Here is a 12649-nt window from a genome sequence, read left to right as displayed (position 1 = left end):
AAGGCTGCAGGCAGGAATCTCAGCCCTATCTGGGAGATGCCAGGGAGGGAACTTAGAACCTTCTGCTCTTCCCGGAGTGGCTCCATCCCCTAAGGGGAATATCTTGCAGTGCTCACACATCAAGTCTCGCATTCATATGCAACCCGGGTGGACTCTGCTTAGCTAAGGGGACAAGTCTGTTTCTTGTGCTACTGCTGGGAAGGGAGGAGCAAGTACGCTGGCTGGCAAGGGTCAAATGGTATCTCTTTTTACCAATGTTGGTGAGCGGCTGCCAGTCAAGTAGACAATGCTGAAATAGATGGACCAATGGTCTGGCTCAGTAGAAGGCAGCTTCCTATATTCCTACTCCACAGACACCCTCCCCTTTGTCATGGAAGCAGTGCAGGAAAAAGAACTGTGTTGCCACTGAGCAGGAAGAATGTGGGATGCATACTATTTTTTTAAAAAATGCTTTAGACCTTTCCAAACTGCTTTTAAGTAGGGATGTGCAAAAAATTTCGGGCACAGAACGATCTGTGCCCGAAACGAGCAATTTCGAGTGATTCAGGACTGAACCGAATCACCCCCGATGTCCCCTGATATTTTTCGGGCCCAAGCCGAATCACCCGAATTTCGGGCCCAAAAAATTCGGGTGATTCGGTTCATGGTTGATTTTGGGGGATTTTTTTGAAGTTTTAGTGATTTGGGGGCAGTTCAGGGGCATAGAATGGGATCTGGGCAAAAATAGTGGGGTGGGGTTGTAGTGCCTAATGGGTGCAGGCTACCACCCCAATTTCAGTGGGATTGGGCAAAGGACTGATTTTTGGGAAATTTCTGAACTTTTCATGTCTTTGGGGCAGATTGGGGCAGAAAGTGGGGCCTGGGGCAGAATAGTGGGGTGGGGTGGTAGTGCCTCATGGGTGGAGGCTACCACCCCAATTTCAGGGGATTGGACAAAGGGCTGATTTTTTGAGAATGTTTGAAGTTTTAGTGACTTTGGGGCAGTTTGGAGGCAGAAAGTGGATCTGCCCCAAAAGAGTGGGGTGGGGTGGTAGTGCCTAATGGGTGGAGGCTATCACCCCAATTTCAGGGGGATTGGGCAGAGGGCTGATTTTTGGGTAATATTTGAAGTTTTGGTGTCTTTGGGGCAGATTGGGGGCAGAAAGTGGATCTGCCCCAAAGGAGTGGGGTGGGCTGGTAGATAGTGCCTAATGGGTGGAGGCTACCACCCGTCCCCAATTTCAGAGTGATTGGGCAGAGGGGTGAATTTTGGTGAATTTCTGAGGTTTGTCTTCATAAGGTGAAGTGTGCTAAATTGATTACTTCCTCATATTCATAGTAATTGAGAGTGTGAAAAAGTGAAAGTGGGGTCATGAGAGTTGTTTAATTGAAAAAAATCTCATTTGCTATGATAGAATGAGAATTCACACCTCTCATTCACACCAAAACTTCAAATATTCCCCAAAAATCAGCCCTCTGCCCAATCCCCCTGAAATTGGGGTAGTAGCCTCCACCCATTAGGCACTACCACCCCACCCCACTCTTTTGGGGCAGATCCACTTTCTTCCCCCAAACTGCCGCAAAGTCACTAAAACTTCAAAAATTCTCAAAAAATCAGCCCTTTGTCCAATCCCCCTGAAATTGGGGTGGTAGCCTCCACCCATTAGGCACTACCACCCCACCCCACTATTCTGCCCCAGGCCCCACTTTCTGCCCCAATCTGCCCCAAAGACATGAAAACTTCAGAAATTTCCCAAAAACCAGCCCTTTGCCCAATCCCCCTGAAATTGGGGTGGTAGCCTGCACCCATTAGGCACTACCATCCCACCCCACTCCTTTTGCCCAGATCCCATGCTATCCCCCCGAACTGCCCCAAAGTCACTAAAACTTCAAAAATTCCCCAAAAATCAGCCCTTTGCCCAATTCCCCTGAAATTGGGGTGGTAGACTCCACCCATTGGGCACTACCACCCCACCCCAAAATTTTGCCCCTGGGCCCCTTTACCCCCAAATCGATTCGGATTTGGATTCAGATTAAATCAAAATCCGAACCGAATCAAGGGTGATTCGGGTGGCCCATATTCGGGCACAAAACAGAATAGGGGTGATTCAGTTCGGGTCCCGAACCAAATCACCGAATACCCAAATTGCACACCCCTACTTTTAAGTATGTCCAGGAGACTGAAGTTGGTTCTGGGAGACTCCTAAACCATCCCTGAGGCTTGGCAACCCTAATATCTTCAACAGGATTGGTTCCCATGTAACCTGATGCAGGTTCCCTGACAAAACCAGAGGACAAACATAGATGCACATTCATCTGGAGTGCATATTTTTTGTTAATAATCTGCATATTCATAATACACTCTTGCTTATTTCAGTGAAGATTCAGCATAAAGACCCACAAGTGCCTACTGTATATACTTTTCTCTCTTCAGATAACCTGATGTACAAATGATTTAAGTATCACTCAAGCCTTCTTCAGTTATTCAGAAAGTGGGTACAGTGTACTCATGTATAGCCGGAACAGGACTAAACTAGCCAGCCATGCTCCTTGGCACCGCGATGTTCCACAGCTGTGATCCTTGCTCTCCTCCTCTTCAGTGCTTCTCTAAGTTCTCTGCAGAGGCAGTTACTTCCCATGATGTGGAGAGTTGGCTGCTCAAAGTTCTCTAACACTGTCCACTCAATAGAGGACATTTTTCCAAGTCCAGAAAAATAGGCTATTTTATATCTTTTATTCCGCTGGGGGCTTTATTAAACACCCTCAACCCCGTCTCAGCCCTCCTTGCAGCCAACTATCCCAAACTTTCCTTTCTGAGGGAAAATAGTTGTGGGCAGGCCTCACATCAGCAGAAGCCTCAGGTCTAAGGCCTGGACTCTTCTCTGTATGCATGGGAGAATCTATGGATGCTGGGAAGAAATGGGGATTACATTTCCCATGCTTCTTGGTGGTGGATGGCTGTTCCCATAAAGCTGTTCTCATGGTCAGCCAGACCTTAACACTGAGACCTCTATTTTTGCCAGGCCTCCCCACCATAACCTCACTTTCCAATTGTGAGGTTGGGGAAGAGGTGGTGGCGGCAGAAATGACCAATAGTCATTTCCGGTAGCAGGCAAGTGATGGGCCTGTTTCTTGAGCTTAAACAAATTAATTCAGACTTTCAGTTTGAATCAGACCCAAAGTGACTTTGAATAAGGCCATTTCAAATTTGATTTGTGCCATCTTATTTCTTTTTCTAAGTAAACCACTTTGAGAACTTTTTTTGTTGAAAGGCAGTATGTAAATAATACTAAGTAACAACAGCTTGCCCACCACTAGTTTATTGCTTGCAGAATCCAAAAGTTTTTCAATCTTTTTTGTAACTAAACTCAAGAGTTATTGAGAAATGTCTTTTTTGTTTGTTTCTTTTAGTGCTTTAAGAAATATTCACTGGACTGAGTGGACTGTGGAGAATGAGCATCTCGCTGTCTAGACTTTATGAAATGTATGGCTTAATACTTATTCAATGATAAGTATGCATATGGGTTTTTTCCCCCATATTCCAAAAAGTGGTTAATGAAAACAACATGTGGATTAGTATGTAATGATCTTTTCAAACATAATGTGACATAGCAGTAATTTGAAAACTGCAGTTACATTACCCTGGCAAGACTGTATCCTTCAACTACATTGAAGAATTAAATAGTACAGTCAACTGTTCAGTGCCAAAGGACCCGCAAAGTAGACATAAATAAACTTAAAAGCATCTTTTAAAGTGACGTGACCTATTGCCCCAATCTTCAAGGGGGGAAATAAATGTGACTCCCTGATGGCATCATTGTTACAGCTCAAAACTCAGGCAAAAACCAATTTGAACTTCTTAAGCTGCTAAACTCAGAAGACCAAATGCTTGGTGTTTCCAATATATGTCCAGCTTAATCCTTCACTAGTTTTTCTTTGTAAAAAAAACAACCATGTTCAGGCCAGTTGTCACTCTTATTAAATGGAGCTTATCTAAACACAAAAATAAAATGAGCAAATGCACTTACTGGTTTGAGATGTGTAGGTATAAGACTTGGAATCATTAGACTGCAGCTATTGGTGATGGGGCCAAACCTCCCTGATATAACTTTTGTTTTGTATGCAGAGCGTCCCAGGTTCAATCCCTGCCATCTCCAGGTAGGGCTATGAAAGACTCCTACCTGAAACATTGGAGAGCCACTGCCAATCAGTTTTGACAATACTGGGCTAGATGGATCAATAGTCTGACTCAGCTTAAGCCACAGGTGGTTTGTGACATTCTAGTATTGTGACATACTTACACGTGGCTTGTGGCAAGTGGCTTGTGACACTGCATGTGACGCCTGGGAAGTGGGTCAAAGCACCTTTGCATGGCCACTGCTGGTCTTATTATCCATTCATGCCCTGCTTATCACACAATGCTGACAGCATGTAGAGCAGGGCAGGGTGTGCTAGTCTGTCTATACTACTTTAAACATAGCCAAACAGAGCAGGCTCCTAGCTTCAGTACAAAGAAATTGGTTGTCTGCTTTTGCAATGTTTTTGTACCCCACAGTGAGTTATATGAGCTACTGCTTCAGTATAACAACATAGATCAGGGTTTCTTAACCTTGGGCCCCCAGATGTTGTTGGACTACAACTCCCATCATCCTCAGCCACAAAGGCCATGTCTGGGGATGATAGGAGTTGTAGTCCAACAACATCTGGGGGTTCAAGGTTAAGAAACCTTGATATAGATGATACTGTGTATTATTATTATATCAAAAGACACAATCCACTCAAAGGTAAGCATGCTTAAGAGACATCAGTGGCATAGAGCAGGACTGGAGTCAATTGAATGGCGGCCTGTGTTTGGCCCCACCTGGCGGCCCCACCAGTGACACCCCGTGCATATGGCATCATGCACACAGGGGTGTGGATTGGGATCTGTAGAGTCTCGAGCGTGCTCTCCCCATCTCATTTCAGGCAGCATCTTCTGCCTGGCAGCATTTATTTCCCTTCCTCTCCCACCAGTGAGCCACGCCCCCTTTGTGTGTGATGTCACACACAAAGGGGGCATGGAGCTGAGTTTGAGATAGCCCGAGCAAGCTCTCCCCATCTCATTTCAGGCAGTGTCTGCTGTCTAACAGTATTTATTTCCCTTCCTCTCCCTCGCAGGAAGGAGAGGAAGAGAAATAAATGCTTTCAGGCAGCAAGTGTCACCTGGAAATTAAAGGGGGAGGACTGGGGCGGGGCTTTGGGCAATTGGGCCACCCCTTGGAGCATGATGTCACACGCAATGGGGGCTCCAGTGGCCCTTTTCATTGGAGGTCCAGGTTCTTTGAACCCTTTCTCACAATGATGGCTCCTCCACCTAGCAGAGAGTTAAGCACATGCTTAACTACAGCTACACTGTACCCTAAGTATGCAGAAAAAAGGTGTTCTAGTTTGATTGCACAGAGACGAGCAAATGGAGGGCAGCTAAAAACATAACCAGTATACCCATGCTGTTTGGCTTAATAAGTTGACTGGGAGAAACATGTTCCCTGTATGTGCTAGTTATCACAGACCACACACGCTCTTCACACCAAGTAGGACATAGAAGATGTGCAATATGCAGTGTGCCCATATGGGCAATGTTTCCCCTCACATATTTTAAATGTGCAAAGAGGCATAAGACATAAGGAGCCAAACTAACAAGGATAAAAATGTTTGGAGGAGCATGAGGACATTTGCCAGAAAGAGATGATCAATGAGAGAGGGAGAGGATATGGTACAGCACTTAGTATGGGGGACTAAGATCGCAACTAGCTAGCAGCGCTATTCATGAGCTCCTGCCTTAAAACTGGACTTCTCTTCATTGGAGCTGAAATTCTCTAGCAAAACTATGACCCTCAACCATGACAAATACAAGCAAGAAGAGTATAAATAGGAGTAGCCCTAATGGCCTATCAGAAAAGGCAGGGAAGCAAATAAGAATTGACTCCTGAGTCCTACCTTCCCACTAACAGAGTCATGCGTACAGCCACACACCCTATCAAGAACAGATTTATGGCCCTGGGCATGGAAAACCCTCCCTCACCCACCAAGTAGTCTGCTACAAGGGAGACTGCATTAGAACAGGCATCTTCTTTGCTATCTAAGAACTCTGGCTTGGAGAAACCCCTAGAGCAGGCATCCCCAAACTGCGGCCCTCCAGATGTTGCTGAACTACAACTTCCAGCATACCTAGCAACAAAAAATTGTGTCTAGGGATGCTGGGAGTTGTAGTTCAGCAACATCTGGAGGGCCGCAGTTTGGGGATGCCTGCCCTAGAGCATAGAAACAGGGGACCTAAGAGAGCCAGACGTCCCTGCGGCCACACCTATGGACCCATACAAAAATATTTAGGAGACACATATTTGCTTACAGCAGAAATGCTCATACAAATTTTAGAGCATTTATACACAATCTCAATGAAAATAGATAAGCTCAGGCATGCCTTTGATGCATTTCTGGTACACAAACATACAATTAAACCTCCAAACACAGCCCCCAGCAACATCCAGGCAGTTCCTTCCTCAGCTCCAGTTGGAGTCTCTGCCAATAGGGACGTGCAAGCTGTCTTGAGGTTGAGCCTGCTCACACTCAAACTGGCCCAGACTGGGTATTCCAGTTTTGTGCACACCCCTATTTGCCAAAATTACACACAGGACACATGCTGGACTGCCAAAAACAACCCATTTATCTAAATCAACGTCTATACTTCACACCTACTACAAACAGAAATGAACCTTATTAACATAGGGAGATGGGCTCATTGTAAACTGATTACTAACTCTCTGAGCCAACTCTTAAGCTGCCACCCCAGATCTGTAGACCTGGACTTGATCCAATTTCTGCCAAGCTGCCCCAGTTTAAAGAGAATCCTGCTTAGAACATAAGAACAGCCCTGCTGGATCAGGCCCACGGCCCATCTAGTCCAGCATCCTGTTTCGCACAGTGGCCCACCAGATGCCGCTGGAAGCCACAGACAGGAGTTGAGGGCGTGCCCTCTCACCTGCCATTACTACCCTGCAACTGGTACTCAGAGGCATCCTGCCTTTGAGGCTGGAGGTGGCCCACAGCCCTCCGACTAGTAGGCATTGTTAGACCTCTCCTCCATGAAGTCATCCAAACCCCTTAAAGCCATCCAGGTTGTTGGCTGTCACCACATCCAGAGAGGCAGAGAGTTCCACAAGTGGATCACGCATTGTGTGAAAAAGTACTTCTGTTTGTTGGTCCTAGACCTCCTGGCAATCAATTTCATGGAGTGACCCCTAGATCTAGTGTTGTGTGAGAGGGAAAAGATTTTCTCTCCCTCCACTTTCTCCACACCATGCATGATTTTATAGACCTCTATCATGTCCCCCCACAGTCGTCTTTTGTCTAAACTAAAAAGCCCCAGGTGTTGTAGTCTTGCCTCATAAGAAAGGTGCTCTAGGCCCCTGATCATCTTGGTTGCCCTCTTCTGTACCTTCTCCAGTTCACCAATGTCCTTTTTAAGATGTGGTGACCAGAATTGTACGCAGTACTCCAAGTGTGGTCGCACCATAGTTTTGTATAAGGGCATTATAATGTTAGCGGTTTTATTTTCAATCCCCTTTCTAATGATCCCTAGCATGAAATTTGCTTTTTTCACAGCTGCCGCACATTGAGTCGACATTTTCAATGAGCTGTCCACCACAACCCCAAGATCCCTTTCCTTGTTTGTCACCGACAGCTCAGATCCCATCAGCATATACTTGAAGTTGGGGTTTTTCGTCCCAATGTGCATCACTTTACACTTGCTAACATTGAACCTCATTTGCCATTTTGTCGCCCACTCCCCCAGTCTGGAGAGAACCTTTTGGAAGTCCTCACAATCCGTTTTGGATTTCACTACCCGGAAGAGTTTGGTATCATCTGCAAATTTGGCCACCTTGTTGCTTACCCCTGCTTCTAGATCATTTATGAATAAATTAAAAAGCACCGGTCCCAGTACAGATCCCTGGGGGACCCCACTTCTTACTTCCCTCCATTGTGAAAACTCTCCATTTGTACCTACCCTCTGTTTCCTGTCTTTCAACCAGTTAACAATCCACACATGTACTTGTCCCTTTATCCCATGACAGCTAAGTTTCCTCAGGAGTCTTTGATGAGGAACTTTGTCAAAAGCTTTTTGGAAGTCCAGGTAGACTATGTCAACTGGATCACCTTGATCCACACACTCGTTGACACTCTCAAAGAACTCCAAAAGGTTGGTGAGGCAAGATTTACCTTTGTGGAAGCCATGCTGGCTCACTCCCAGCAGGGCCTGTTCTTCTGTGTCCTTTACAATTTTATCCTTGAGGATGCTTTCCATCAATTTGCCTGGAACAGACGTTAGGCTAACTGGCCTGTAATTTCCTGGACCGCCCCTGGATCCCTTTTTGAAAATTGGTGTTACATTTGCTACTCTCCAGTCCTCTGGTACAGAGCCCGATTTCAGGGATAAGTTAAATATATTAGCAAGGAGGTTGGCAATTTCACGTTTGAGTTCTTTGAGGACTCTTGGATGGATGCCATCTGGCCCTGGTGATTTGTTAGCTTTCAGTTTTTCCAGACAGTTTAGAACATCATCCCTTGTCACTTCTATCTGACTCACCTCTCTAGCCTCCATCCCTAAAAAGCCTGGTTCAGGAACAGGTATATGCTCAGTGTCCTCTGCCGTGAAGACAGATGCAAATAACTCATTCAGCTTCTCTGCAACCTCCATATCCTCCTTAATGGACCTAATGGTCCAACTGCCTCCCTGGCAGGTTTCCTGCTTCTGATGTACTTAAAGAAGTTTTTGTTATTCCCCTTGATACTTTTGGCTAAATGTTCCTCAAACTCTCTTTTTGCCTCCCTTATTGTCACCTTGCATTTCTTTTGCCAGAGTTTGTGTTCCTTTCTGTTCTCTTCGTTTGGACAAGCCTTGCAATTTCGGAAGGAAGTCTTCTTCCCTTTTATGGCTTCCTTGACTGTACCCGTTAGCCATGCTGGCATTCTCCTGGACTTAGTGGTACCCTTCCCCCTTTTGGGTATACAATCTAACTGGGCTTCTAGTATTGTGGTTTTGAGTGAACTCCATGCGCTCTGGAGCGAAGTAACTCTCCTGATTTCCCCCCTCAGCTTTCTTTTACCATACTCCTCATTTTGGAGAAGTTTCCTCTTCTGAAATTCAAAATGTCTGTGTTAGACATCCTTGGTGATTCTCTCCCCGCATGTATGCTGAATTTGATGGCACTGTGGTTACTGTTCCCTAAAGGGTCGATGACACTGACATCACGCACCAGGTCCTGGGTGTCACTCAGAATTAGATCCAAGGTCGCCTTCTCTCTGGTCGGTTCCATGACCAACTGTTCTAGGGCACAGTCATTTAGCGTATCTAGAAATTTGACTTCTTTGTCCTGAATTGAATGTGAATTTACTCAGTCTATGTGTGGGTAGTTGAAATCACCCATAATTACAGCCCTGCCTCTCCTTGATGCCTCCCTGATTTCCTCCTGCAATTCCCAGTCACTGTCGGCATTTTGATCCGGAGGGCGATAGCATGTCCCCAGTAGCACGTTCCCTTTCCGGCCTTGTGTAGTCACCCACAGGGTTTCTGTGGAGGACTCCAATCCACCTAGGTTTTCTAGCTTGTTAGATTCTATCCCTTCTTTAACATACAGTGCTACCCCTCCTCCAAGGCGCCCCTCCCTGTCCTTTCTATAGAGTTTATACCCAGGGATAACAGTGTCCCACCGGTTCTCACTGTTCCACCATGTTTCTGTTATGCCCACTATATCTATTTCTGCATTAGCAACCAAGCACTCCAGCTCACCCATCTTGGCTCGGAGGCTTCTGGCATTGGCATATAAGCACCTATACACTGAATCTCTCCCCTGATGTATGCTATTCTTTTGACTCTTTGACCTGCTGGCACAGGCTCCCGTCTGCTCTTTATGTGGTTCTGCTCTGTCCCCTTCTGTTTTATCTGAATTCTTTGCAGCCTCACACTTTAAAGGATGGCTTTTGCCAAATGGGATACTGCCCAGCTCCCAACGGCTGTTCCCCAGGTGTCATTTTAAAAGCTGCTCTGCAACCTTTTTGATTTTAAGCGCCAGTAGTCTGGTTCCATCTTGGTTCAAGTGCAGCCCTTCCCTTTTGTACAGGCCTTGCTTGCCTCAAAATATGTTCCAGTGCTTAACAAATCTAAACCCCTCCTCCCGGCACCAATGTCTCATCCACGCATTGAAACCCCTCAGCTCTGCCTGTCTCACTGTACTTGTGCATGGAACAGGTAGCCTTTCTGAGAATGCTACCTTGGGGGTCCTGGCCTTCAAAATGCTACCTATCAGCCTAAATTTGGCTTCCAGGACCTGCCGACTGCATTTCCCCACATCGTTGGTGCCGACGTGCACCACGACAGCTGTCTCCTCCCCAGCACTGCCTAGGAGCCTGTCTAGATGCTGTGTAATGTCAGCAACCTTCACACCAGGCAGGCAAGTCACCGTGCGGTCAACCCGCGGGTCACAAACCCATCTCTCTATCCCTCTAATGATCAAATCACCAACTACAAGGAGGCCCCCACCCCCCAGAGGAGTATCCCCTGTGCGAGAGGATATGGGCTCATCATCCACGGAAGGGGTCCCTTCTAAAGGAGCATTTCCCTCTTCCTCAGACCGATGTCCTCCTTGCCCAAGACCTTTATTCTCCCTGACAGCAGAGGAGCTACCAGCCCTGGAGTGGGATGCCTCTATCACATCCCTGAAGGTCTCATCCACATATCTCTCTGTCTCCCTGAGCTTCTCCAGATCCGCCACCTTGGTCTCAAGGGAATGGATTTGTTCCCTGAGAGCCAGGAGCTCCTTGCACCGAGCACACACCATGACTTCTGCCCATGGGGCATACATGTGGCACTCTGGGCAATACACTGGGAAGTGCCCCTTCCCCTGCTGACCTTCTATCTTCATACTGTTTTAGTTGGCTGTTTACAGTATTTAGGGAGCTTATTGTCCGTTTATTAGATAGGATAGGTCTCAGCTGTAATGGTCAACTATTTAACTGTCCAAACAGTCTTTCCCAAGAATATGAGGGATACAAGGGAAGGATATGTACTTACATGTGCTTACCTTCAATCATCCCATCCCATTCAGTTATGTGCTTACCTTCAGTCATCCTATCCTCTCATGCCAGGTCCTTTGGATGGGGCAGGGAGTGCATCTTATAACCATTAGATCCAATAGAGTGTTTAAAGACAGCATCATTTAGCCTCTAATTGCCTTGAAGACAAAGAGCCTTAACATTCTTGATGAAAGTGACCTGAATGATGAAGTTGCTAAGGAAATGAGATCCAGCCTTAGTAAACAGCCTGCAAATAACCTTGCTGAATCTCAGCTACCTCCACGGTCTAACCCTTTATGGCCCACAGACTGTGATGATCACAGAGCTGTAGGCCTAGAGTTTGCAGATCTGAGAATTTACTTGCAGCTGTTAAAGAATAGCACAGCCACTGACTCTCCTCTAAGAGGCTGAACCTATAGACAGTGATATGGACACCCTCCACCATCAGTCCCCACTGAGGGCCACATTAGTGCATCTACCAGAGCGCTGATAAATCCCTTGGAGCATGACATGATGACCTTCTTTTAGGGCACCACCCCAAGGAAGGCTTCAATCCCTCCCAGACCCTTATGCAGGGCAGGCTGTAAACACAGTAACAAAAAAGAAAAAGTCATGCTTATGATGAAACTCACATGCATGACATCAGGGTCATTTACTCTTTTAAAATGTTTTAAAAAACGGGATGATTGTGTGGAATGGTGGGAGGGGCATCATGGTGACAGGTCCCACCCAAACTTGTTGCATTCATTAGACAGACACACTCTCTCTCTCTCTCTCTCTCTCTCTCTCTCTTCCATAGCCATAGAAATTGCATGTATGCTATCTATATGCAACCAGGAACCTGCAGCTCTCCTGTTGCATATATGTGTCTATGAACATACAATTGGTATGCATGTCAGGCCTGCATACACAGTCAAGTGAGTGCTCTCAGGTCAGGGTGGGGCCTGCCATTGCAATCCTGCTCCTCACCCTAGACACATGCTTCGATGCTTGGGCTTTTTTGTTCAAGAATGAGCAGCCATAGAGAAGACCAAATATGAGGATCATGGTGCTGAAAGATAACTTAAGGAATTGTTGTTACCTAAGACAAAGTGCTACTGATTATAAGTAGTGCAATAAGAAAAAGATAAGGATGCCTTTCCTGAAGCATGACATAGTGGTTGACAGGAACTGTAAATCCATAAAGAAGGCAAGTTACTATATTTCTTACACTACTGCCTAAAAAATCCCAGCCTTGTAGAAGTATGTTATTTATTGTACAATAATTCAGACATCGTTTATGAATTCCCGACAGCTGTGTATTTCACTTTAGAGAACTTGTGTTCTGTATATTTTGTGGGTTATTTCATTTTCATTGCCTTATTACGACATGTAGGTTTGCAGTTTCAGGCTTTATTGTTTCATATTTCATGCTAGTATGCTAGGGCAAAAACATCCAAAATCTGGCAGGTGAATCCCCAGCTATTTGAAGAGAACAGGAAATCTGGTCAGTGCTAAACATTTGTGATTCCATAGATTCTCTAGTGTATGATAATGGTCTGCAATGGTATCTGCTATTATG

This window comes from Hemicordylus capensis, chromosome 1, assembly GCF_027244095.1.
Source record: "Hemicordylus capensis ecotype Gifberg chromosome 1, rHemCap1.1.pri, whole genome shotgun sequence".
NCBI classification, from domain to species: domain Eukaryota; kingdom Metazoa; phylum Chordata; class Lepidosauria; order Squamata; family Cordylidae; genus Hemicordylus; species Hemicordylus capensis.
The sequence above is the reverse complement of the archived record's forward strand: the minus strand, read 5'-3'. Positions refer to the sequence as shown.